Source organism: Pristiophorus japonicus, chromosome 10, assembly GCF_044704955.1.
Source record: "Pristiophorus japonicus isolate sPriJap1 chromosome 10, sPriJap1.hap1, whole genome shotgun sequence".
NCBI classification, from domain to species: Eukaryota; Metazoa; Chordata; class Chondrichthyes; family Pristiophoridae; genus Pristiophorus; species Pristiophorus japonicus.
The window spans coordinates 203,047,525-203,072,403 of NC_091986.1; the positions used below are offsets into that span (position 1 = coordinate 203,047,525).

General features: G+C 46.1%; 1 protein-coding gene across 2 annotated transcripts in view; it reads right to left on the bottom strand.

Annotated features, from left to right (window-relative positions):
• The window catches only part of LOC139275270 (interleukin-5 receptor subunit alpha-like), an 85,380-nt gene extending 61,169 nt beyond the window's left edge, over positions 1-24,211 (bottom strand). The window contains exon 1 of one of the 2 annotated variants that reach the window (XM_070892505.1): positions 24,012-24,211. The gene's annotated coding sequence lies outside the window, so the exon portion shown is untranslated. Of the gene's footprint in view, positions 1-10,724; positions 10,796-24,011 lie in introns of those variants that run through there. The other variant, XM_070892507.1, reaches the window with a different exon arrangement.
• Between the last annotated feature and the right edge of the window lie 668 nt (positions 24,212-24,879).

Consider the following 24,879-nt stretch of genomic DNA (forward strand, 5'->3'; position numbering starts at 1 on the left):
CTGCCAAAGTGCATGACCTCACACTTTCCAACATTATATTCCATCTGCCCACTCACGTAGCTTGTTTATGTCCTTTTGCAGATTTTTTGTGTCTTCCTCACACATTGCTTTTCCTCCCATCTTTGTATCATCAGCAAACTTGGCTACATTACACTCGGTCCCTTCTTCCAAGTCGTTAATATCGATTGTAAATAGTTGGGGTCCCAGCACTGATCCCTGTGGCACCCCACTGGTTACTGATTGCCAACCCAAGAATGAACCATTTATCCTGACTCTCTGTTTTCTGTTCATTAAGCAATCCTTTATCCATGCTAATATATTACCCCCAATCCCGTGAACTTTTATCTTGTGCAGTAACCTTTTATGTGGCACCTTGTCGAATGCCTTCTGGAAGTCCAAATACCCACATCCACTGGTTCCCCTTTATCCATCCTGTTCATTACATCCTCAAGGAATTCCAGCAAATTTGTCAAACATGACTTCCCCTTCATAAATCCATGCTGACTCCCTGATCGAATTTTGTTTTCCAAAAGTCCTGCTACTGTTTCTTTAATAATGGCCTCCAACATTTTCCCAACTACAGATGTTAGGCTAACTGGTCTATAGTTTCCTGCTTTTTGTTTGCCTCCTTTTTTAAATAGGGGCCTTACATTTGCAGTTTTCCAATCTGCTGGGACCTCCCCAGAATCCAGGGAATTTTGGTAAATTACAACCAATGCATCCACAATCTCTGCTGCTACTTCTCTTAAGACCCAAGGCTGCAAGCCATCAAGTCCAGGGGATTTATCAACAAGGTTCCACAAACAGCAATGAGGTAATGACCAGAGGTAATGAGGTAGAGACATGGACCATGTACAGCAGACACCTCAAGTTGCTGGAGAAATATCACCAACGATGTCTCCGCTTGATCCTACAAATCCCCTGGGTACACCAACATCAGCGTCCTCGTCCAGGCTAACATCCCCAGCAGTGAAGCACTGACCACACTCAATCAGCTCCGCTGGGCAGGCCACATAGTTCGCATGCTAGACACGAGACTCCCAAAGCAAGTGCTCTACTCGGAGCTCCTTCACGGCAAACGAGCCAAAGATGGGCAGCGGAAACGCTACAAGGACACCCTCAAAGCCTCCCTGATAAAGTGCGACACCCCCACTGACACCTGGGAGTCCCTGGCCCAAGACCGCCCTAAGTGGAGAAAGTGCATCCGGGAGGGGCGCTGAGCACTTCGAGTCTCAACGGCGAGAGCATGCAAAAATCAAGCACAGGCAGCGGAAAGAGCGTGCGGCAAACCAGTCCCACACACCCCTTCCCTCAACGACTATCTGTCCCACCTGTGACAGAGTCTGTGGATCTCGTATTGGACTGTTCAGCCACCAAAGAACTCACTTCAGGAGTGGAAGCAAGTCTTCCTCGATGATGATGAATGACCAGATAATTTTTTTTGTGATATTTATTTTTCATACACCTCAGGGTCTGCTTCAGTGAAGAAAACAGCCCGTTTTCTTTCCAACACCACTTGGTTACGGTTTTCATCATCGGGGACTGCGATGATAATATTTACAGTGAAAAGCATTTCTAGCCGCTCCACATACACTCCAAAATTCCCCCGGTTGTGATGGAATTCACCCAAGTGCCTTATTATTCCCATTAGTGCTGCCATTTGGACTCTGGCGGTTCAGCCAAGTATGCTTGTTTAATTTACTTTAGATTTTTAGCTGTTCTGGAAACAAAGGACCTCTCTTGTCTCTCTGTTGCTTGGCTGGAATCATCCACCAACAAAAATTGCAGCTAGGGAATCCAATTATCCCATCCTTCGTCGTCAACGTGATATATTTTTTACGACATCACAACGCACACTTTTACAAGAAGGCTGTTAATGCCAGGAACTTGTCAGGTGACCTGTCACCTGATATCTTTATTTGAAAACAGCCATGGCTGCATTACCACAGTAGTCCACTGGGTGGACCTATATATTACACATACAAGTATGCAAGTCTTCACTGTTACACAAGGAAACAGCCACAGAAGTGGAATTCAACTCGCCGCACAGGCATTTAACTGTGTTGAGGATTGACTGCCCATTATAGAAACCAAAGAAAGACTGGTATTTATATAGTGCCTTTCATGACCTCAGGAAGTCTCAAAGTGCTTTACAGGCAATGAAGTACTTTTGAAGTGTAGTCACTGTTGTAACGCGGTAGCCAATTTGCACACAGCAAGGTTCCACAAACAGCAATGAGGTAATGACCAGATAATCTGTTTTTAGTGATGTTGAGGGATAAATATTGACCAGGGCAGCGGGAGAGAACTCCCCTGCTCTTCTTCAAAATTGGAGCATGGGATTTCTACATCCACCCGAGAGTGCAGACAGGGCCTTGGTTTAACGTCTAACCTGAAGGATGGCACCTCCCACAGTTCAGTACTGCACTGGAGTGTTCAGCCTACGTTTTGTGCTCAAGACTCTCGGACTTGAATCTCACAACCTTCTGACTCAGGGAGTGAGAGTGCTACCAACTGAGCCATGGCTGACGCCCGGGCTGAAAGTTGAAGATCTTCCCAATAATATCGAATCTATTTCTACCAGACTGGGTGGGAAAAAAATGCTAAAATTGCGGCTCTCTTATCTCTCCCTGCCATGGGAGGGTGTGACTGCGCTTGTCAAACAGCAAATAAAACTAAAAGCCATAAAAAGTGATGTACATTAAAAACCTGATTAAATCTGAGCTTTATCCTGAAGCAGCAATGTGATAAAGTGACCTTTTTAATTTTGTTCCCTTATTGCACTAAAGCGGGCAAGATATAACAAGAATTTTGTAATATAAAAGTGATTTTTGATATTATAGATCCAGTCACACTGTCAGGAACTTATTCTTGCTGCAGTGTCTTCATGGAATAAAACACGATTTTTTTGTAATGTTTTGAGAAGTTGGATGAGCCAAAAGTGATCGCAGTGGCATTGATGTCAAGTGCAAATGATGCACTTTGGAATTCTCTACACCGGCGAGCTGTGGAGGCTCACTCGTCAAGACAGAGGTCACTAGATTTTGGCATACTAAGGGAATCAAGGGATGCAGGGATAGTGCGGGAAGGTGGAATTGATGTAGAAGATTGAAAGGCGGAGCGGACTCAAAGGGCTGAATGGCCTACTCCTGCTCCTATTTCATAGGGTATGTTATCAAGGGCTTCGATGAAATTTGCAGCACCACACTACATTTGTAATGAATCAAATGAACTTCCGATAACATTTTTTTCAAGATGTCAATTAACTATAAAAAGATAAAATACAGTTACAAAGAATGGTTAGCATGAAACATTGCTAATTTGGATCTGTTCCATGCAATTTATTGTTTTGCATTTTCTTTAAACAGCAAGCTGATAAGATTATCAGGGATACTTTCTTAGAAAAGTTATTGAGCTCCTTCTAAATTGAGGAGCTGAGTTAATCTAAATATTCGATCCGCTTCACGCATCGCCCCTATATTCGCTGACCTATTGTAAGAATAAAAGTGTTTATTGATGATAAAATTGATTCTGTGGATGTATAAATGTTACAAATGAGATTATATGAAAAGACAGTTTTGAAAGAGACAAAATGGAAGCTCACAGACTTCCATAGAAACATAGAAACATAGAAATTAGGTGCAGGAGTAAGCCATTCGGCCCTTCGAGTCTGCACCGCTGTTCAATAAGATCATAGCTGATCATTCACCTCAGTACCCCTTTCCTGCTTTCTCTCCATACTCCTTAATGCCTTTGGCTGTAAGGGCCATATTTAACTCCCTCTTGAATATATCAAACGAACTGGCCTCAACAACTCCAGCATGCTGTTTGTATATTGTCTTAATTGGAAAGCCATTAACCTAATCAAGGGATGGCACCGGATCCTCCAGACAGACACATGTGTGAGGAGAGCCAATAAGGAACTGCCCTGGAACCAAGATCCAATCCTGAGGCTTCCTGAGAAACAAGGCCATAAGAGGTATAAAAACTCAAGCCAAAGATTGCTCTCTCTCTTTTCTTAAACACACGGCAAAAGCAGGGCCTTCCTCTACAGACCATGTGTGCAGGCCGTGTGCTTTGCCAGAGGGAAGTAAAGTGTACCATTTTAACGGTAACCTCATTGTATCTGTTGTAACTAAGTCAATCTGTAGGATAGCTGATAGATGTGCATGTGTGTGTGTTTACTAAACTATTCCAAATTGTTTTTAAAAAAATCAGTCTTACTGTCAATTTAATGCCAGAGATTTAGAAATCTTACACTATGTTGACACCCAGTCCAGCAATGCCTCTATTTAAAAATGTTCATATCTCCATGGCCTTGTCTGTCCCTATCTCTGTAACCTCCTCCAGCCCCACAACCCTCCAAGATCTCTGTGCTCCTCCAATTCTGGCCTCTGGCCAATCACCAAATTTCATCGCTTCATTATTGGCAGCCGTGTCTTCAGCTCTGGAATTCCCTCCCTAAATCTTTCTAACTCCCCTGCTCTTCTTCGAAATAGTGCTATGGCAATTTTTATATCCACCTGAAAGAACAGTTGGGGCCTTGGCTTCATTAATTCAAAAGACAGCACCTCCGACAGTGCGGCACTCCCTCAGCACTGCACTGCAGTGTCAGCCTCGATTTTTGTGCTCAAGTCTCTGGAGTGTGACTTAAACCCACAACCTTCTGACTCAAAGAGCGAAGGTGCTGCCAACTAAGCCACGGCTGAAGTCATAGTTTGTCAGGATCATCTGATGGTGAATCTGCCTCTTTAACCACAGTAAGACACTATCAGGTTTTGACTACACTTTTGAATGCACTCATGGTGAAGAGAGAATCTGCTGTCTGAAGTGGAACAAAAACGTACATGCTCGTAGCTTGCCACTAGAATGACTGTATCCTGACTCCTATCACAAGATCATCCGCCTACTTTCACTGAATGCTTATGTCAACACAACGTTGCCTGCTTGCTGCCTCTCTTAAAACGCAAATGTTTGACTTCCTTTTTCTTTTTTCTTGCAGAGGCGATGACTTGTATTTATATAATGCTTTTACTATAATAAAACATCCCAAGGCGCTTCACAGGAGTATTATGAGACAAAACATTTAACACCGAGCCGCATAAAGAGAAATTAGGGCTTGTTCAAAGCCGTAGGCTTTAAGGGGCGCCTTAAAGGCAGAGAGCTGAAAAGGGTTAGGCAGGTAATCCCAGAGCTTGGGGCCTAGGCAACAGAAGGCACGGCCACCGATGGTTGAGCGATTAAAATCAGGGAAGCTCAAGAGGACAGAATTAGAGGAGCGCTGATATCTCAGGCAGTTGTGGGGCTGGAGGAGATTGCAGAGATAGGGAGGGGTGAGGACATGGAGGGATTCAAAGACAAGGATGAAAATGTTTAAATCGAGATGTTGCTTAACCGGGAGCCAATGTAGGTCAGCGAATGCAAGGGTAATGGGTGAGCGGGACTTAGTGCATGTTAGGAGTCAGGCAGCGGAGTTTTGGATGACCTCAAGTTTACGTAGAGTAGAGCCAGCCAGGAGTGCGTTAAAATAATCAAGTCTAGAGGTAACAAAGGTATGGATGAGGGTTTCAGCAGTGAATCAGCAGAGGCAGGGGAAGAGACGAACGATATTACGGAGATGGAAATAGACGGTTTTAGTTAATCCGAGGATATGTGGTCGGAAGCTCATTTCAGGGTCAAATATGACACGAACTTTGAGCCTCAGTCAGAAGTTGGGGAGAGGGATGGAGTCTGTGCTTATGGAATGGAATTTGTGGCAGGGACCGAAAACAATGGCTTCGGTCTTGCCAATATTTAATTGGAGAACATTTTTGCTCATCTTTGGACAAACAGTCTGACAATGTAGAGACCGTGGAGGGGTTGATGAAGCAGTATTGAGGTAGAGCTGGGTGTCGTCAGTGTACATGTGGAAACTGACACTGTGTTTTTGGATGATGTTGCCAAGGGGCAACATATGGATGAGAAATAGGAGGGGGGCCAAGGATTGATCCTTGGGGGACACCAGAGGTAACGATGCAGAAGTGAGAAGAGAAGCTGTTGCAGATGATTCTCTGGCTATGATTAGATAGATAAGAAGGAAACCAGGCGAGTGCCGACCCACCCAGCTGGACGATGGTGGAGAGGCGATGGAGAAGGATAGAGTGGTCAACCATGTCAAAGGCTGCAAACAAGTCACGAAGGACAAGGAGGGATAGTTTGCTTTTGTCATAGTCACAAAAGATGTCATTTGTGACTTTGATGAGAGGCGTTCCGATACTGTGGCGCAGCGGAAACCTGATTGGAGGGATTCAAACACAAAAGCAAAACACTGCGGATGCTAGAAATCTGATATAAAAACAGAAAATGCTGAAAATACTCAGCAGGTCAGGCAGCATCTATCGAGAGAGAAACAGAGTTAACGTTTCAGGTCAATGACCCATCGTCAGAACTGGAGGGATTCAAACTTAGAGTTGTGAGAAAGATGGGCACGGATTTGGGAGGCGACCACACGTTCAAGTGCTTTGGAGAGGAAAGGGAGGTTGGAGATGGTGCGGTAGTTTGCAAAGGTGGAGGGGTCGAGGATTGGTTTATTGAGGAGAGGGGTGATGACGGCAGATTTGAGGGAGAGGGGGACAGTACCTGAGGAGAGAGAACCGTTAACAATGTCAGCTAACATAGGAGCCAGGAAAGGAAGTTGGGTGGTCAGCAGTTTGGTGGGAATAGGGTCGAGGGAGCAGGAAGTGGGTCTCATGGACAGGATGAGCACGGAGTGGCCATGAGGAGAGATCAGAGAGAAACTGGAGAAAGATGTGAGTTCAAGGCTCGGGCAGGGGGGAACCTCAGAGGAAGTTTGGCCCGGTAGGCTAGGGGAAGGAAGGGAAGAGGCAGAGGCAGCTGAACTGGTCTTAGTGTTAGAGACAAAGATGTCCGTGATCTCCTCACACTTGTTATCGGAGGTGAGAGTGGAGGAAACCAGAGAGAGGGGTTTAAGAAGACAGTTAGCAGTGTAGAATGTCTGTTTGTTCAATTGGATTTCACTGATCCCATGGCACTAGTTGAAGAACAACAGAGAATTATCCCGATGTCCTGGATAACATTCACCCCTCAATCAACATTGTAATGTATTTGCTTCATGGGTTCTTTGCTTAAGAATTCATAGCAACACATTGCTATTAAGAACAAGTTGATTTATTAGTAAAAGGTTTAACAATCACACTACACATTACCAGTACATTCACTAAGGTCACAACCACCTGCCTCATCATGGATCCCCCGAACCCAAATCGGCTGGGGATTTATTGAGCCTTCCACAAACAGCAATGAGATTTGTGACCAAATCATTTGTTTTGGTGTTGTTAGTTGAAGGATAAATATTGGCCAGGAAACAGGGGAGAACTCCCCTGCTCTTCGAAATAGCGCCATGGGATTTTTTTCGTCCACCTGAGAGGGCAGACAGGGCCTCGACTTAATATCTCATCCAAAAGACGGCACCTCTGACAGTGCGGCACTCCCTCAGCGCTGCACTGCAGTGTCAGCCTCGCTTTTTGTGCTCAAGTCTCTGGAGTGTGACTTAAACCCACAACCTTCTGACTCAAAGAGCGAGGGTGCTGCCAACTAAGCCACGGCTGAAATCATAGTTTGTCAGGATCATTTGATGGTGAATCTGCCTCTTTAACCACAGTAAGACACTATCAGGTTTTGACTATGCTTTTGAATGCGTTCATAGTGAAGAGAGAATCTCGTGTCTGAAGTGGAACAAAAACGTACATGCTCGTAGCTCGCCACTAGAATGACTCCTATCACAGGATCATCTGCCTGCTTTCACTGAATGCTTATGTCAACACAACGGTGCCCGCTTGCTGCCTCTCTTAAAATGCAGACAATGCTTGACTTCCTCCTTCTTTGTTCGTGCAGAGGCGATGACTTCCTCTAGTCAGCACTTGACAGTTCAAACACATTAACCACAGCAGCTCTTCCTCTCCTCCTCCTCTGTCAGGGCGCAATTTTCCCCAACCCCTATTTTCGGCGCACTTACCCTAGATGCGGCGACTTTGTGCGCTGGAAAAGGTGCGAAAAAAATGTGCCGCCATCCTGGCCGCTCTGCCGAGTGTTCCGGATCCTGGCGCGGTGTATATAGTGCAGTGGGGGGGGGGGCAGAGCTACAGCCCTGCGCTGAAAACAGTGCCGGCAGCTACCCGCATGCGCAGTGGTGTCGGGTCCGATGTGCGGCATGCTCAGTAGCGCCGAAACTTGGCACTCGGGCAGCATCTTTCTCTCAACCCCCCGCCCCCCCCTCCCACCACCACCGATGCCGCGTTCGGTTGCTCTGCTTCACCCCCCCAGCCCCCGCCGATTGATTTAAAGGGCAGCATCTCTCGCTCTCTCACCCTCCGCTCCCCCCCTCCCCCCTCCCACCACCACCGATGCTGCGTTCGGTCGCTCTGCTTCACCCCTGCCCCCCCCATTCATTTGCAGCCGCCCCTAGCCCTGGACGACTGGACTCCCAGTGTGCGTCTTGCCGCCCCTATCTCGGGCCAAATGGCCTCACGCACAGGTCGGCCCACTGCCGTCCCGGACACTTTAAAGATTAAGGTAGGATTTACTTGATTTCTATTAGTATTTTAATTGTTTGAGCTTTTCCTTGCAATGTTTAGTTTCAGGTCCTCTCCGGTTCCCTTCCCTCCCCTATCCCAGGCCTAATGTCTGCCGATCTATGAATGTGCGCTGCTTTCTTAACTGCCCGCAAGGTTTTTCAGGCCACATACGCTGACCTAAGTCGATTTGGAGTAAGTTTTAGCTGGCCAAAGTGGCATAAATGGCCAAAACTGGCGTAAGTATCTAGGAATGTCCCCTTTTGAAAAAATAACTCAACTGAAAAAAAATCGCACCTAACTGATTTACTCTGGAGCAAGTTTATTGGGGAAAGTGGCATTATTTAACTTACGCCAAAAAAAACAACTTACTCCAAAAAAATTGGAGCAAGGCATGGCCAAAATTTGCCCTCAAGGTGTTGATTCAGCAGGCCCTGAAGACTCACTGTCTCTGGTTGCAGTAAGGCAGCTTCTCTTACTCCAAATATGGCAGCAGTTCAGCCATCAGGCTCACAACAGCTAAGTGGCTAAGCCACTCCCAGTGCAACAGCTCTCCAACTATTTTAGTTGAACCTATAAATCAAGTGCCCCCTTATTAAAGGGGCACTGAAACCAACTCATTGAACAAATTAAACTTTTAACTTTAAACGTTCAAATTAAAATTTGGTTGCCGGATGTAATGCACTCCAGTCCCTCCGGCGCCCACCTCTCGCGGAAGGCTGCGAGCGTTAGATGAAGTCCTTACTACTAGGGGGATCAAGGGGTATGGCGAGAAAGCAGGAATGGGGTACTGAAGTTGCATGTTCAGCCATGAACTCATTGAATGGCGGTGCAGGCTAGAAGGGCCGAATGGCCTTCTCCTGCACCTATTTTCTATGTTTCTATGTTTCTATGTACCGGTGGACACCGTGTGCTCCATCTCCAGGGACACCCTGGCTCGAACATACAGCAGGCTCTGTACTAAAACATTTCAAAACGCAGTTAAAGATTGCACGGCCCAAGTTGTTGTGTTCTTTCAAACTCACTGTTTATCTAAACCATCGATAACAATCTTGAGGCATTGTCATTTGTTAATGCAATATATGTTGACTACAGATTATCTCTGTGCAATCAGACCGTGACAGGAAAGTAACAGGACTTATTTACAAATCAAAAAGACTGACTCACAGGACTCCAGCTTCAAGAATATTGGATTATTAAGCTCCAAAGATCTTCATCATTAAGCCAGACATATTATTTTTTGTGTAGTACTGAAGGACTAATGCAATGTCAGAGGTGCTACCTTTTGGATGGGATCTTAAACCACGAATGTCTGCTTGTTCAATTGGATTTCACTGATCCCATGGCACTAGTTGAAGAACAACAGAGAATTATCCCGATGTCCTGGATAACATTCACCCCTCAACCAACATCACCAAAGCAGATCCATGATCATTCATCTCATTGCTGTTCATAGGATCTTGCTGTGGACAAGTGTGACTGCACTTCGAAAGTAATTAATTGGTTGTGAAATGCTTTGGGTTGTGCATCAGTGCAAGTTTGTTCTTTCTAGTTCTGGTTAGAGTACTGGAGACAAATTCTCTGAAGTAATTCAAGAGAAAAAAAAGCTTTGCATTTATATAGTGCCTTTCACCACCTCGTGATGTCCCAAAGCACTTTAAACAATTAAATACTGTACTTTTGAAGTGTAGTCACTGTTGTAATGTAGGAACTGTGGCACCTAGTTTGCACACAGCAAGTTTCCGCAAACAGTGATGAGATACATGACTAAATAATCTGTTGTTATGTTGGTTGAGGGATAAATATTGGCCAGGACACTGGGGATAACTGCGCTGCTCCTCTTTGAAATAGTGCCATGGGATCTTTTACGTCCACCTGGGAGGGCAGACAGGGCCTCAGTTGAATACCTTATCCAAAAAACGGCACCTCCGACAGTGCAGCTCTCCCTCAATACCACACTGGAGTGTCAGCCTAGATTTTGTGCTCAAGTTTCTGGAGTGGGACCAGAACCCAGTTTTACTGACTCAGAGGCAAGAGTGCTACCCACTGAGCCACAGCTAGCACTTAACGAGGAGGTTAGATGCTGTGAGGGAGCCGGGGTGGGTTTCTATGGGATTTATGTTTCTGTGGGAAGGTGCGCTTGATTCAACTGACCTCACTCATCGATGAACCCATTGCGATGTGAGAGGTGATACTACCCACTCCTACAATGTTCACATTGTGAGGTATTTGCGAGAAATTTCGGCAGCACTGGAGCTGAATAACAACAGGACACAAATCACAAATCTACCACGTAGCTTCAAATAATATGGAACGGTACCAAACATTACTCAAACCATTCGTTATGCTATGAATTCATTATGTATGGCACTCCCCCAAGGTTGAGTGCATAAATCATGAACAATAAAGCCACAAGTAAGTTATAATTAGTTACAGAAGTGAGAATATTAATCATCCTTTTGCATTCTAATGAAAAACCACAGACTTGCTCCCCTAATGTATCAGCTGGTTGAGGTAGTGAGTATTTGAGTCAGACAGAGAAAGGGCGGTCTGGTTTCCAGGTTCAAACTAAAGCCTGTGCTGTGTTAGCTGATCTAAATAGTAGTAGCGGTTGGCCTCAATATCCCTTGATTTGGGGAGGGGAGAGATTGCAGTCAAGTGGGGCACCCACCAGATGGCTATCCAGTGCTGGAGATGTGGATGGCCATCAAGCAAGATCAGGGGCACGAGGAATGCATCCCACTAAAAATACCTTGATGCCACTCATTTGCCTAGATAATTTGTCTGAGGTACCAAACGCCTGGTGGGGCCTTTGGAGCCTTAGTCCAACAGCCTGAATATTTTGGAGAGGGGGAGGGGAAATCTGGAGGTAAAACAGGATGCGTGTTGAAATATTCCACTTGCCTGACATAGATTAACAAAATTACAAACACCAGTATCCAAAGTGGGGCCGAATGATAGATATAAATCAATTGTTCGATCAAAGACTACACATGAGCTTCTCTAGTTAACATAAGGGGTTGAAGTAGATCAGAAACACTTCCCAAGAGGGGGGGAATTTAAATTAAAAAAAAAATGAAAATGGCAAATTACCCCCTGCCCTCCTTGCACACCAAACGCTTAAAGCAAGACTTGCATTTATATAGTGCCTTTCATGACCACCCAAAGCGCCTTACTGTAAGAACTTTTTGGAGTATAAAGCAGGAAAGGTGGCAGCCAATTTGCACACAGCAAGCTCCCACAAACAGCAATGTGATAATGGCCTGATGGACTGTTTTAGTGATGTTGATTGAGGGATAAATATTGGCCAGGACACCAGGGGATAACGCTCCTGCTCTTCTTTGAAATAGTGCAATAGGACTTTTCACGTCCACCTGAGAGGGCAGACAGGGCCACGGTTTAAAGTCTCATCCGAAAGGCGGCATCTCCGACAGTGCAGCACTCCCTCAGCACTGCACTGGAGTGTCGGCCTAGATTTTTGTGCTCAAGTCCCTGGAGTGTGACTATGAACCCACAATCTTCTGACTCAGAGGCGAGTGTGCTACCCACTGAGCTGCGGCTGACAAGGATAATCAAAAAAGAAGACAAACATGAATGTCGCAATTAAAAAAACAAGATTTGCTGGTAAGTGCAGGGCGTGTCTGTTAGCAGGAAACAGACTAACATTCTGGAAATGAGTTCTGAAAAGGGGTCATGCCAAAATATAAAACGAGTGCTCTTCGACAATTCCTGATCTTCAATGGGAAACATTCTGAACTTAAAGTAGCCACAGCAAGGGGGATAGCGCGTGTAAAACTAATGCCTTTGGTCAACTGTATTATGAGGTGTAGCTTCTCTATAGGCCAACACTTGTTCAGGCCTGATTGCTGTAAAAGGAACACTCCAGGACTGCTGAGCCAGCAGACGTTTTCAGGAAAAAAAAACAGAACTGCAAACTTACAACTTTTCAGACAAGTGCGCAGTATTTTTATTTATTGTGACTAATCGCTCAGACACCACGCACAGGACAACATTTTATTTCCTTTGTGCCAACCAGCAATGGTGTTGATAAATAAGTATTCCTCTCTCCTCTCCCCCCCCAATTTTTTTTCAGCATGGTTTATGCCCCCCCAATTCCTACTCATCTCCCCCACCCCCCGCCCCCAAATACCTGAATTGTTTCAGCCAGAGTTCCTGAATGCTGTCTAGTGATTCCTGTTGGAGGCACTGAGATAAATACTTCGGGCCCAAGTTGCAGCTGGATTTGCTCCTATTTGTTTGGAGCAACTAGTTTTTTTTTGGAGTATCCCAGAAATTGCAATTCTCCATGTTTAGTTTGCTCCAGTTTCAGTGAGTTAAGTTAGTTTTGTTTTCGTTCCGTTTTTTTTTCAGAAGGGGGCGTGTCCAGCCACTTACGCCTGTTTTGCAAGTTTGAACTGCGAAAAGTTACTCCAAACTAACTTAGAACGGAGTAAGTGTCCCCTTTTGTACGCCACGCAAAAACCTTGTGTAGAGTTAAGAAATCAGTGCAGCTAGCCAGAGATTGGCGGGGGGGAAGGAAGAGAGAGTACTAATCACCTTCACTTTTAAAAATAAAGAACCATCATCAATAATATATGATAAATCAATCAATCAAAAATAAAAAATAAAAAAAAATAAAAAATCAATCAATAAATCAATAAATAAAAAATTTAAAGTTCCTACCTCACCTATCCGTTCGGGAGCACACAGCAGCCCTGCCTGCCTGCCTGATTAGAGGCCCGCCACCGGAGAGGAGTTCGGGCGAATCCCGCCCTGGCAGAGAAGTGCTCGGGCGGGGCCCCACCACCGGAGAGGAGGTGTTCGGGCGGGCCGGCGAGGAGGTGGTCGGGCGGCCCCATCGCGGAGGAGGTGTTCGGGCGGCCCCATCGCGGAGGAGGTGGTCGGGCGGCCCCATCGCGGAGGAGGTGGTCGGGCGGCCCCATCGTGGAGGAGGTGTTCGGGCGGGCCGGCGAGGAGGTGGTCGGGCGGCCCCATCGCGGAGGAGGTGTTCGGGTGGCCCCATCGTGGAGGAGGTGGTCGGGCGGCCCCATCGCGGAGGAGGTGGTCGGGCGGCCCCATCGCGGAGGAGGTGGTCGGGCGGCCCCATCGTGGAGGAGGTGTTCGGGCGGGCCGGCGAGGAGGTGGCCGGGCGGCCCCATCGCGGAGGAGGTGTTCGGGCGGGCCGGCAAGGAGGCCTCGAGGTAAGAGCAGTGGCGGCGAGGCGAGGGATGGAGAGGCAGGCAGGCCACTCGGCCCGGGCTAGGGACGGCGAACATCGTGGTGTGCCTTCGGCCATGGATAGGGTCGCCCGGAGACGGGATGCGCTGGGACGGCCAGGAGCTACTGCGCACGCACGCAGACTCCACTGCGCACGCGCGCAGCTGCCGGCAGTCTTTTCGGCGCAGGGCTGTAGCTCCACCCCCTGCTGTTGCTGCTGCGCTGCACCAACTGGGATAGAAAGTCCAGAATACCGAGGTAATTATCTGGTGCACTTTTCATTCTACAAACTCGGCGCAAGGCTCGGAGGTATGCCGTTTTAACAAACAGTTCAAACTTGGGCCCATATTCCCATACCAGAGACTGACAGGCACAGAGATAGATACATACTCCCGTACCAGAGACTGACAGGCACAGAGATAGATACATACTCCCATACCAGAGACTGACAGGCACAGAGATAGATACATATTCCCATACCAGAGACTGACAGGCACAGAGATAGATACATACTCCCATACCAGAGACTGACAGGCACAGAGATAGATACATACTCCCATACCAGAGACTGACAGGCACAGAGATAGATACATACTCCCATACCAGAGACTGACAGGCACAGAGATAGATACATAGTCCCGTACCAGAGACTGACAGGCACAGAGATAGATACACACTAGCTAGGAATAATTATTGGCCTTGAAGGAAGTGCAACGGAGGTTTGTCAGAATGATACCCAGACTAAATTACAAGGAGAGATTAGACAAATTATAGGGTTGTGTCTCTGGAAGTTAGAAGGTTAGGGGGTGATCTGAACAAAGTTTACAAGATATTAAGAGGAACAGATATGGGAAGTTAGCGGTTGTAAAACATTTTCAGATGCAGTGTGGAGTTTTTGTAAAGAGCTATTAGAGATTAAATAAATATTCTAATGAGGATTATAAACCAACTCAATCTATATTTGTTTATGCTAAAAAAATAGTAACTCATGAGTTCTTACCAAAGCTCATGATTTTTAAGAGTTTATCTGATGATTTATGAGATGGTGGAGTTTGCATTACTGATGTATGCATGACTGAACACCGTGAAAGTTTTCAGCTGATCAGAGAGAGCCAGCGTGGCTTTTTGAAAGGTAGGTCATACCTGACAAACCTGATTGAACTCTTTGAAGAGGTGACTAAAGTAGTGGACAGGTGAATGTCCATGGATGTTATTTATATGGACTTCCAGAAGGCATTTGATAAAGTCTGTCATAACAGACTGTTAACTAAGGTTGAAGCCCACAGAATTGAAGGCAGATTATTGACCTGGTTAGTTTTCAAGATATTAAAGAGAACAGATAGGGTAGGTAGAGAGAGACTATTTCCTCTGGTTGGATAGTCTAGGACTAGGGGGCTTAGTCTAAAAATTAGAGTCAGACCTTTCTGGAATGAAATTAGGAAACACGTCAACACGATTTTTGTTAACCAAAGGAATGAAGGGATATGGGGCAAAGGTTGGTATATGGAGATAGGTCACAGATCAGCCATGATCTCATTGAATGGTGGAATGAGGGTCTGAATGGCCTCCTCCTGTTCCTATGTTTCTATAGAAGGTGCGGGTATGAGAACCAGATCAGACTTGGCTGTGATGTCTTTCACAATCAAATAAGCTGTCAACGCTCACTGTCTTGGCTCGCACATGAAAAATAACCACCTGACTGAGCCCCTGGAGCATGTGGGACGATAACCCAAATGCTATCTGGATAAGAGGGGAGAAATTATCAAAAGAAACCCCAAAGGGATTATGAGAAATGTAAAAGTTCAATACACATTTGAAAAAAGTTTGCATTTTCAGTTTCTACTGAGTCACAAACTCGCCGGACTAGCAAAAAAAAATGGAAGTACTTCGAATGATTTCTGTCCCTTCCAGGAATGAAAGTTTGAAAACTCCCCCCCCCCCCTCCCCCACTCATCGCAATGGGAACATTCCGGCTCAAGCACATGGGCTTTTCCTTGCTCTTCCAAGAATTTGAAATATCGTCAAAACTTTCAGTTACAACAATTTGGGGTTTTGGATGGTCTCAGACTAGATGGCAACTTCTTCTCAAAAGAGCATTACTATTACACAAATACTTAACACACACACACATTTGGCAGAGGGTCAACAATAATGCTTTGGTTTGCAATTGAGACAAAAATATGTTGCTTCAGAATCCAACACTGAATGAACGCCAAGACCATAGATCGAAACTATGGTGTCTCAATAACAAGATGTGCTCTGATTTGTAACTACTGTGGGGAGTGGGGGGGGGGGGGGGGGGGAGTGCGGAGGGAACATGTCTCCCTCAAGCATTGTTCTAAATCCAATATTTGATTTTATGTTGCCCTCCCCACTTCTCCTCCCTCCCCCGCCACCCAGCAAACTCTTTAAATGGTTATGTTTCTGCCTAGTTTTACAGAATGGAGTGTTAAGTCTGACCATCTTAAAATGGGAACCACCTTCACGAAATAAGTTTTTCTAACACATTTATAAATCAACAACGCAAACAATATGAATCATGTTGAAATAGTCATCTTTGATTCAATCGATGCATCGGAAATTATGCCTGTTTCGTTTTCTGAATCATGTTAGATGCTCCCTCGATACCTTGGTTTGGAAATTAAACAACCAGTCTGGAATTGAGTCACACAGACCATTAAGGTCTTACATTCAGTCCCTGGTCTGCGCTGAATTTGCTAATACTTACATTTATATAGTGCTTTATCACATCGACGCACCATACTAATAATCACATTTGGAGTGCAGTGATCGTTGTTTTTCTATTCGACCCCAAAGTTATTTTTGAATCTCATCTCTCTCCACTAAAAAGACCATTTAATCCTTCATCATAGTATCTTCCCCTGCCTCAGCCTATCTGCCGCTGATCTCCTCATTCCTGCAGGTGTCACCTCGAGACTTGACTATTCCAATCCCTGCCGTGTTCCTACTCCACCCACCGTAAACTTCAGCTCATCCAATCCTATTCTGCCCATATCCTACCCTGCACCAAGTCCTGCTCACTCGGCACTCCTGTCCTCACTGATCTACATTGGCTTCCAGTCCCTCAACGCTTCAAATGTAGAACTCTCATCCGCATGTTGAAATTGTTGTGTCCTTGGATGCTCTAATAATGACTCCACGAGGCAATGTGTTGTTTTGAACTGTAGTGACCTTAGTCCTTTATTTGTTAACTCCAGAGTGAGGATCACACCTAGTGGCCTGCCTTTTATACTAGGCCAGGCACACCTGTGCAGGTAACCTACAAGTCTCCCACTGCTGTGCCCTCTGGTGGCACACCTTGTGATAGTACCAACAGTAGCCATGTAGGATACATGACAGAAATCCATCTTGGTGTTACCCCTCCCTATTTCTGTAACCTCCTCCATTCCTACAAGACCCGTTGAACTCTCCATTATATAGAGCTTTGGTGAGACCACACCTGGAGTACTTGTGCACAGGTTTGGTCTCCTTGCCTGAGAAACGTTATTCTTGCTTTTGAGGTGGTGCAACAAAGGTTCACTAGATTGATTCCTGGGTTCAGAGGTTTGTCGTTTGAGGAGAGAATGAGGAGGCTAGGCTTATGTTCCTCAGAATTTAGGAGAATGTGAGGTGATCTCATTGAAACATATAAAATTCTTAAGGCGGGACTGAGATGAGGAGACACTTCTTCACTCAGAGAGTTGTTAACCTGTGGAATTCCCTACCGCAGAGAGTTGTTGATGCCAGTTCATTGGATATATTCAAGAGGGAGTTAGATATGGCCCTTACAGCTAAGGGGATCAAGGGGTATGGAGAGAAAGCAGGAAAGGGGTACTGAGGGAATGATCAGCCATGATCTTATTGAATGGTGGTGCACGCTCGAAGGGCCAAATGGCCTACTCCTGCACCTATTTTCTATGTTTCTATGTTTCTATGGTTCCTCTGGCTGGAGAGTCTAGAACATGGGGGTCACAGCGTCAGAATAAGGGATCGGCCATTTAAGACTGAGATGAGGAATAATTTCTTCAATCAAAGGATTGTGAATCTGGAATTCTCTGCCCCAGAGGGCTATGGATGCTCAGTCGTTGAATATATTCAAGGCTGAGATAGCTACGTTTTTGGACTCTAGGGGAATTGAGGGATGTGGGAACTGGACAGGAAAGTGGAATTGAGGTTGAAGATCAGCTATGATCTTATTGAATGGTGGAGCAGGCTTGAGGGGCCGAATGACCTATTCCTGCTCCTAATTTGTATGTTTGTTCCTCTGTCTCTGGCCTCTAGTGCAGATCCCCCACCCTTTGCCCCACCATTCTCCCCACCATTGGCACCATTCAGCCGCCTATACCTTATGCTCTGGAATTCTCTCTCTAAACCCCTCCATGTTCCAGCTCCCTATCCTTTTTTACAATTCTACTTAAGAGCAATCTCTGCGTCAACCCTCCGAATAACTCCTTTTTTGGCTCGACATCTATATTTAGATGACTCCTCAGTAGAGCACTCTGGGATGTGTTCTAACGTCTCCGATGCTATATAAGTGCAATCTGTCTTTGATTCCGTCATTTCTCTGTTTTTATTTCTGATGAAGCGGTATAACTGTTATTTAATTTGCAATGGACTTAAAATTCCCTTCCAAGATACACTAGGTTGCTATTTCCTCAAATTCTACCCTCTCCCATATATAGGCAAACTCTTTGCACAACGCAACAATACAGATGCTAGCAAGGAGGAAAGAAACCTCAGCCTGGATTCTCAGCCGTTGACTGGACACGTATATGTGCTACAGACAGGATTGGCCTTAGCTGTGATGTCTGTACTGCATGTGGCATATTTGGAGTTTCAAAAGGCTTTTGACAAGGTCCCACACAAGAGATTAGTGTGCAAAATTAAAGCACATGGTATTGGAGGTAATGTATTGACATGGATAGAGAACTGGTTGGCAGACAAGAAGCAAAGAGTGGGAATAAACGGCTCCTTTTTGTCATGTGTTCAACTATCATTGTAATCCATGTATAAACTGACCTAAGTTGCACACCGTGAGAACACTGACCATTAGGTGGTGAACTTAGGTGGGAGACACTCCTAACCTGGACTTTCAGGTATAAAAGGGGAAGCTCCACCCACCTTCATCACTTCAGTGCTGGAATAAAGGTTACTGGTCACAGAGTGACTTTCTCTCAAGTATGGGCCTCGTGTGCATTTATACTGTATAGTAAGGACATATCATTGGCGGCGAGAAACTGGGATTTAAACCACGCGAGCATGGCCACTAGCAGCACAGACGAGAGATACTGTGTTGGTGATGATTGGGACGATTTTATTGAGAGACTACAGCAAAGTTTTGTCACTAAGGAATGGCTGGGACAGGATTCGGCCGACAAACGCAGGGCTCATCTCCTGACGGTTTGTGGATCCAGGACGTACTCCCTGATGAAGGACCTTCTAGCGCCAGAGAAGCTGGCGGACAAGACTTTTGAAGAGCTCAGTAAGTTGATCGGGGAACACCTTAAACCGGCGAGCAGCATGCACATGGCGAGACACCGGTTTTACACGTACCAGCGGTGAGAAGGGCAAAGGGTTCCAGACTTCGTGGCAGATCTCCGGCGACTGGCCAGCCTATGTAAGTTCACAGATGCATGCAGAGCGGAGATGCTGTGAGACTTTTTTATTGAGGGCATCGGGCACGCTGGGGTTTTCAGGAAACTGATTGGGACCAAAGATTGATCCTGAAAACGGCGGCTTTGATGGCCCAGACATTCATCTCAGGGGAGGAAGAGACCAGAATAATGTTTGACAAAAATCTTGGTTTAAAATGCAGCAAATGGAAAGGGAGTCAACATTGTTAACATGGCACACAGTTCTCCAGGCAGACAAGGGCAATCAGACATGCCCGAGCATGTAGTCGAACCCAAAGGGGGAATTCAACAGAGACAATGGCAAGCTGAACGGTGATTCATGCCATCGCAAGGGACAATGCGGCATTAATGGGGCAATCAACACCTGTCAATGGTGCATTTAAGGACAGTTACAGAGACAGTCAGAGACGATCGACTGGTAATGGACCTTTTGTTTCCAACAATGGCTCATGTTGGAGGTGTGGAGGCAAACACACAGCCAGAGCTTGCAGGTATCAGCAAAATACCTACAGAAATTGCAACATCACTGGTCACTTGACGCGTATGTGCAGGAAGCCTGCACCCAGGTTGATGTTCGAGGAGGACGGGCCCAATGTAAGCCCTACGAGGCCAAATGGACACTGGGGAAATTGCTGGAAGCTGAAGTTCAGCGAGTTCATGTGGAGCACATATACAGTTCATACACCAGGACGCCACCGATAATGATGAAAGTGCTCCTCGATGGCATCCCAGTATCAATGGAGCTAGACACGGGGGCCAGCCAGTCCCTGATGGGTATCAAACAGTTTGACAAGTTGTGAGTTTCCAAAGCCAGGAGGCCAAAATTATTGCCGATTGACGCATAGCTGCGGACATATACAAAGGAGATCATTCCGATGCTAGGCAGCGCCATGGTAGTCATGACCTACAAAGATTCGGAGAACAGGTGGCTACTCTGGATTGTCCCAGGGGACGGTCCCACACTGCTGGGGAGGAGTTGGCTTGCTGTCATGAACTGGAAATGGGGACTGGGCAGCCACGTACGGGGCATGCCCTGAGGAATTTAAACCATTTCACAGGCGCAAGGATGAACTCTCGATTCAGGCCGATTGCCTACTATGGGGGAACCGAGTAGTCATGCCCCAGAAGGGCAGAAAGTCATTCATCCGAAAACTCCACAAGGAGCACCCGGGCATTGTCACGATGAAGGCAATTGCCAGGTCACACATTTGGTGGCCAGGGATAGATGCAGACCTGGAACTTTGTGTTCGCAGGTGCAACACGTGTGCCCAGCTGGGCAATGCGCCCAGGGAAGCCCCCCTTAGCCCCTGGTCCTGGCCCACCAAGCATTGGTCATGCATCCATGTGGACTATGCAGGTACCTTCATGGGAAAAATGTTTTTGGTTGTAGTAGATGCCTACTCCAAATGGATCGACTGTGACATTCTCAATTCAAGCACATCCTCTATCACGGTAGAAAGTCTACGGGCAATGTTCGCCGCCCATGGTCTACCGGATGTCTTGGTCAGCGACAATGGCCCGTGCTTTACAAGCATTGAGTTCCAGGACTTGATGGCAGGAAATAGTATCAACCATGTCAGAACGGCACCGTTCAAGCCGGCCTCAAACGGCCAGGCGGAACGAGCAGTGCAGATAATCAAACAGGGGATGCTCAGAATCCAAGGGGGTTCTCTACAAAGCCACTTTATCATGCCTCCTGTTGGCCAATAGATCTCGACCACACTCGATCACAGGGGTTCCACCCGCAGAGCTGCTAATGAAAAGGACACTCAAAACCAGGTTATCCCTCATGCACCCCACCATGAAAGAAATTGTTGAGAGCAGGCGCCGGTCACAATGTAACTACCATGACGGGAATGCGAGGGCGCGATATATTGATGTCAATGACCCTGTCTTTGTCCTCAACTACGCTGCAGGGCCCAAATGGCTCGCAGGCACTGTGATTGCCAAAGAGGGGAATAGGATTCTGGTAGTTAAACTTACCAATGGACAAATCTGCCTCAAACACGTGGATCAAACAAAAAGGAGGTTCAGCAACCCCATAGAAGAAGCAGAGGAAGAACACGATGTAGAGTTCACTCCACCACAGGTGACCAAACACCGGAACCAAGTGGAGGAGAGCCCAGTCACTGCGGGCAGTCCGGACAGGCCTGAGGCACCGCAAACAGCAGACACTCAGGCCAGTGCCCAACAACCGGAGCCCCAACTCAGGTGCTCTACAAGGGAGCGTAAACCACCAGAGAGACTTAAAACCTGTGATCCAATAAGACTTTGGGGGGGGAGGTGATGTCATGTATTCAACTGTCATTGTAACCCATGTATAAACTGACCTAAGTTGTACACCGTGAGAACACTGACCACTAGGTGGTGAACTTAGGTGGGAGACACTCCTAACCTGGACTTTCAGGTATAAAAGGGGAAGCTCCACCCACCTTCATCACTTCAGTGCTGGAATAAAGGTTACTGGTCACAGAGTGACCTTCTCTCAAGTATGGGCCTTGTGTGCATTTGTACTGTATAGTAAGGACATATCACTTTTCAGAATGGCAGGCAGTGACTAGTGGGGTACCGCAAGTTTCAGTGCTGGGGCCCCAGCTATTTACAATATACATTAATGATTTAGACGAAGGAACTGAATGTAATATCTCCAAGTTTGCAGATGACACTAAGCTGGGTGAGCTGTGAGGAGGATGCAAAGAGGCTGCAGGGTGACTTGGACAGGTTAGGTGAGTGGGCAAATGCATGGTAGATGCAGTATAATGTGGATACATGTGAGGTTATCCACTTTGGTGGCAAAAACAGGAAGGCAGAATATTATCTGAATGGTGACAGATTACGAAAAGGGGAGGTGCAATGAGAGCTGGGTGTCATGGTTCATCAGTCATTGAAAGTTGGCATGCAGGTACAGCAGGCGGTGAAGAAGCCAAAAGGCATGATGGCCTTCATAGCGAGAGGATTTGAGTATAGGAGCAGGGAGGTCTTACTGCAGTTGTACAGGGCCTTGGTGAGGCCACACCTTGAATATTGTGTACAGTTTTGGTCTCCTAATCTGAGGAAGGACATTCTTGCTATTGAGGGTGTGCAGCAAAGGTTCACCAGACTGATTCCCGGGATGGTAGGACTGACATATGAAGAAAGACAGGATCAACTAGGCTTATATTCACTGGAATTTAGAAGAATGAGAGGGGATTTCATAGAAACATATAAAATTCTGATGGGATTTGACAGGTTAGATGTAGGAAGAATGTTCCCGATGTTGGGGAAGTCCAGAACCAGGGGTCACAGTCTAAGGATAAGGGGTAAGCCATTTAGGACTGAGATGAGGAGAAACTTCTTCACTCAGAGAATTGTGAACATGTGGAATTCTCTACCACAGAAAGTTGTTGAGGCCAGTTCATTACATATATTCAAAAGGGTGTTAGATGTGGCCCTTACGGCTAAAGAGATCAAGGGGTATGGAGCGAAAGCAGGAATGGGGTACTGCGGGAATGATCAGCCATGATCACATTGAATGGCGGTGCAGTCTCGAAGGGCCGAACGGCCTACTCCTGCACCTATTTTCTCTGTTTCTATGGTTCTATGTCTCCTACACTAGCCAGTATAGCCTGTTGGTTTTTGGTACATAAGCATAAGAAATGGTACCTTTGAGGGGAGGGTGGCGCCAATAGATAGCACCCCAGCAATGAGCTGGTGCTTTCAGGAGAGCAACTCATGAGACAAAAAAGTCCAGTGGGTAGAAATTTGACTTAGACATTGGCACAAAACCAAACTCCTTTCAATCAAACCAGCTCACTCGCCCCACTCAGTGCCTCGTTTGGCATGTATGGTCGGCTGTGGCTCAGTGGGTAGCACACTCGCTTCTGAGTTAGAAGTTTGTAGGCTCAAGTCCCACTCCAGGAACTTGAGCACATTAAAAATTCAGGCTGACATTCCAGTGTTGAGGGAGTGCTGCACTGTCGGAGGTGCTGTCTTTCTGATGAGATGTTAAACCGAGGCCCCATTTGCCCTCTCAAGTGGATGTAAAAATTTCATAGCACTATTTTGAAGAAGAGCAGGGGAGTTAATACCTGATGTCCTGGCCAATATTTATCCCTCAATGAATAGAACAAAAACAGATTATCTGGTCATTGCTTTGTGGGAGTTGACTGCCACGTTTCCCACATGACAACAGTGACTACACTTCAAAAGTACTTCATTGGCTGTAAAGCGCTTTGGGACATCCTGAGGTCATGAAAGGCGCTATATAAATGCAAGTTATTTCTTTTTTGCTAAGTTCCTCTCTCTTTCTTTCTGTCTTTCTTTCTCTAGAATCCAGACAGCTACAACTAGATCAGAAAATTCCCTCATCCCTCATTCTCAGAAACCCAACTAAAAAGCCCTGCACTGTCTATTCATATGTTAACAGCGCACCGAGAGAAACCGAAAGAACAACGTCAAAAAAAGATATTTGTGGAAAATTTCCCACAAGAAAATAAAGTAAATTAAAATTAAAACCGAAACAGTAAACGACTTGCAGATGATGATTGCTAAATGTTTGTTTTAAAAAGTATTTTGGCCCGTGCTAGTCGAAAGATCCAATTTAAAAACTCACCATTAGAATGAGAGGGCTGGAGGGTTTGGTGTGAGGAGAGAGACGAGAAGCGTCCTTTTCCTTCCCAGGCCGTTTCCAGGGACAAGTGTTCTCTTCTTCCTATGCAGCACACTGTGGGGACAGCTGTCAAAGAGGGAAGTCAATCTCTGATTGAGCGATCACTGCTTTCATAAGCTAAGCAGCAAAGCTTCCTGTTCATCTGATTTACCGTAATCTCTGAAGCCAGGGGCCAAACAGCAAGTGAGGCATCGCACAAACTTCATGTTATCAGTTTGTAACCTTGAATATTGTAATAAAACAAAGGCTGAAGTGTTTAGAAGCACATGGGAATACCAGTGTTCCAAGATCCTCTCCAAGTCATACCTCGCCCTGACTTGGAAATATATCGCCCGTCCCTTAACCTGTGGAATTCACAACCGCAGAGAGTTGTTGATGCCAGTTCATTGGATATATTCAAGAGAGAGTTAGATATGGCCCTTAAGGCTAAAGGGATCAAGGGGTATGGAGAGAAAGCAGGAAAGGGGTACTGAGGTGAATGATCAGCCATGATCTTATTGAATGGTGGTGCAGGCTCGAAGGGCTGAATGGCCTACTCCTGCACCTATTTTCTATGTTTCTATGTTGCTATGTTTCATCGTGGCTGGATCATAACCCTGGAACTCCCTCCCCAACACCAGTTTAGGAGCACCTTCACCGCACGGACTGCAACGGTCCAAGAAACATAGAAACATAGAAAATAGATACAGGAGTAGGCCATTCAGCCCTTCGAGCCTGCACCACCATTCAATATGATCATGGCTGATCATGCAACTTCAGTACCCCATTCCTGCTTTCTCTCCATACCCCTTGATCCCTTTAGCCACAAGGG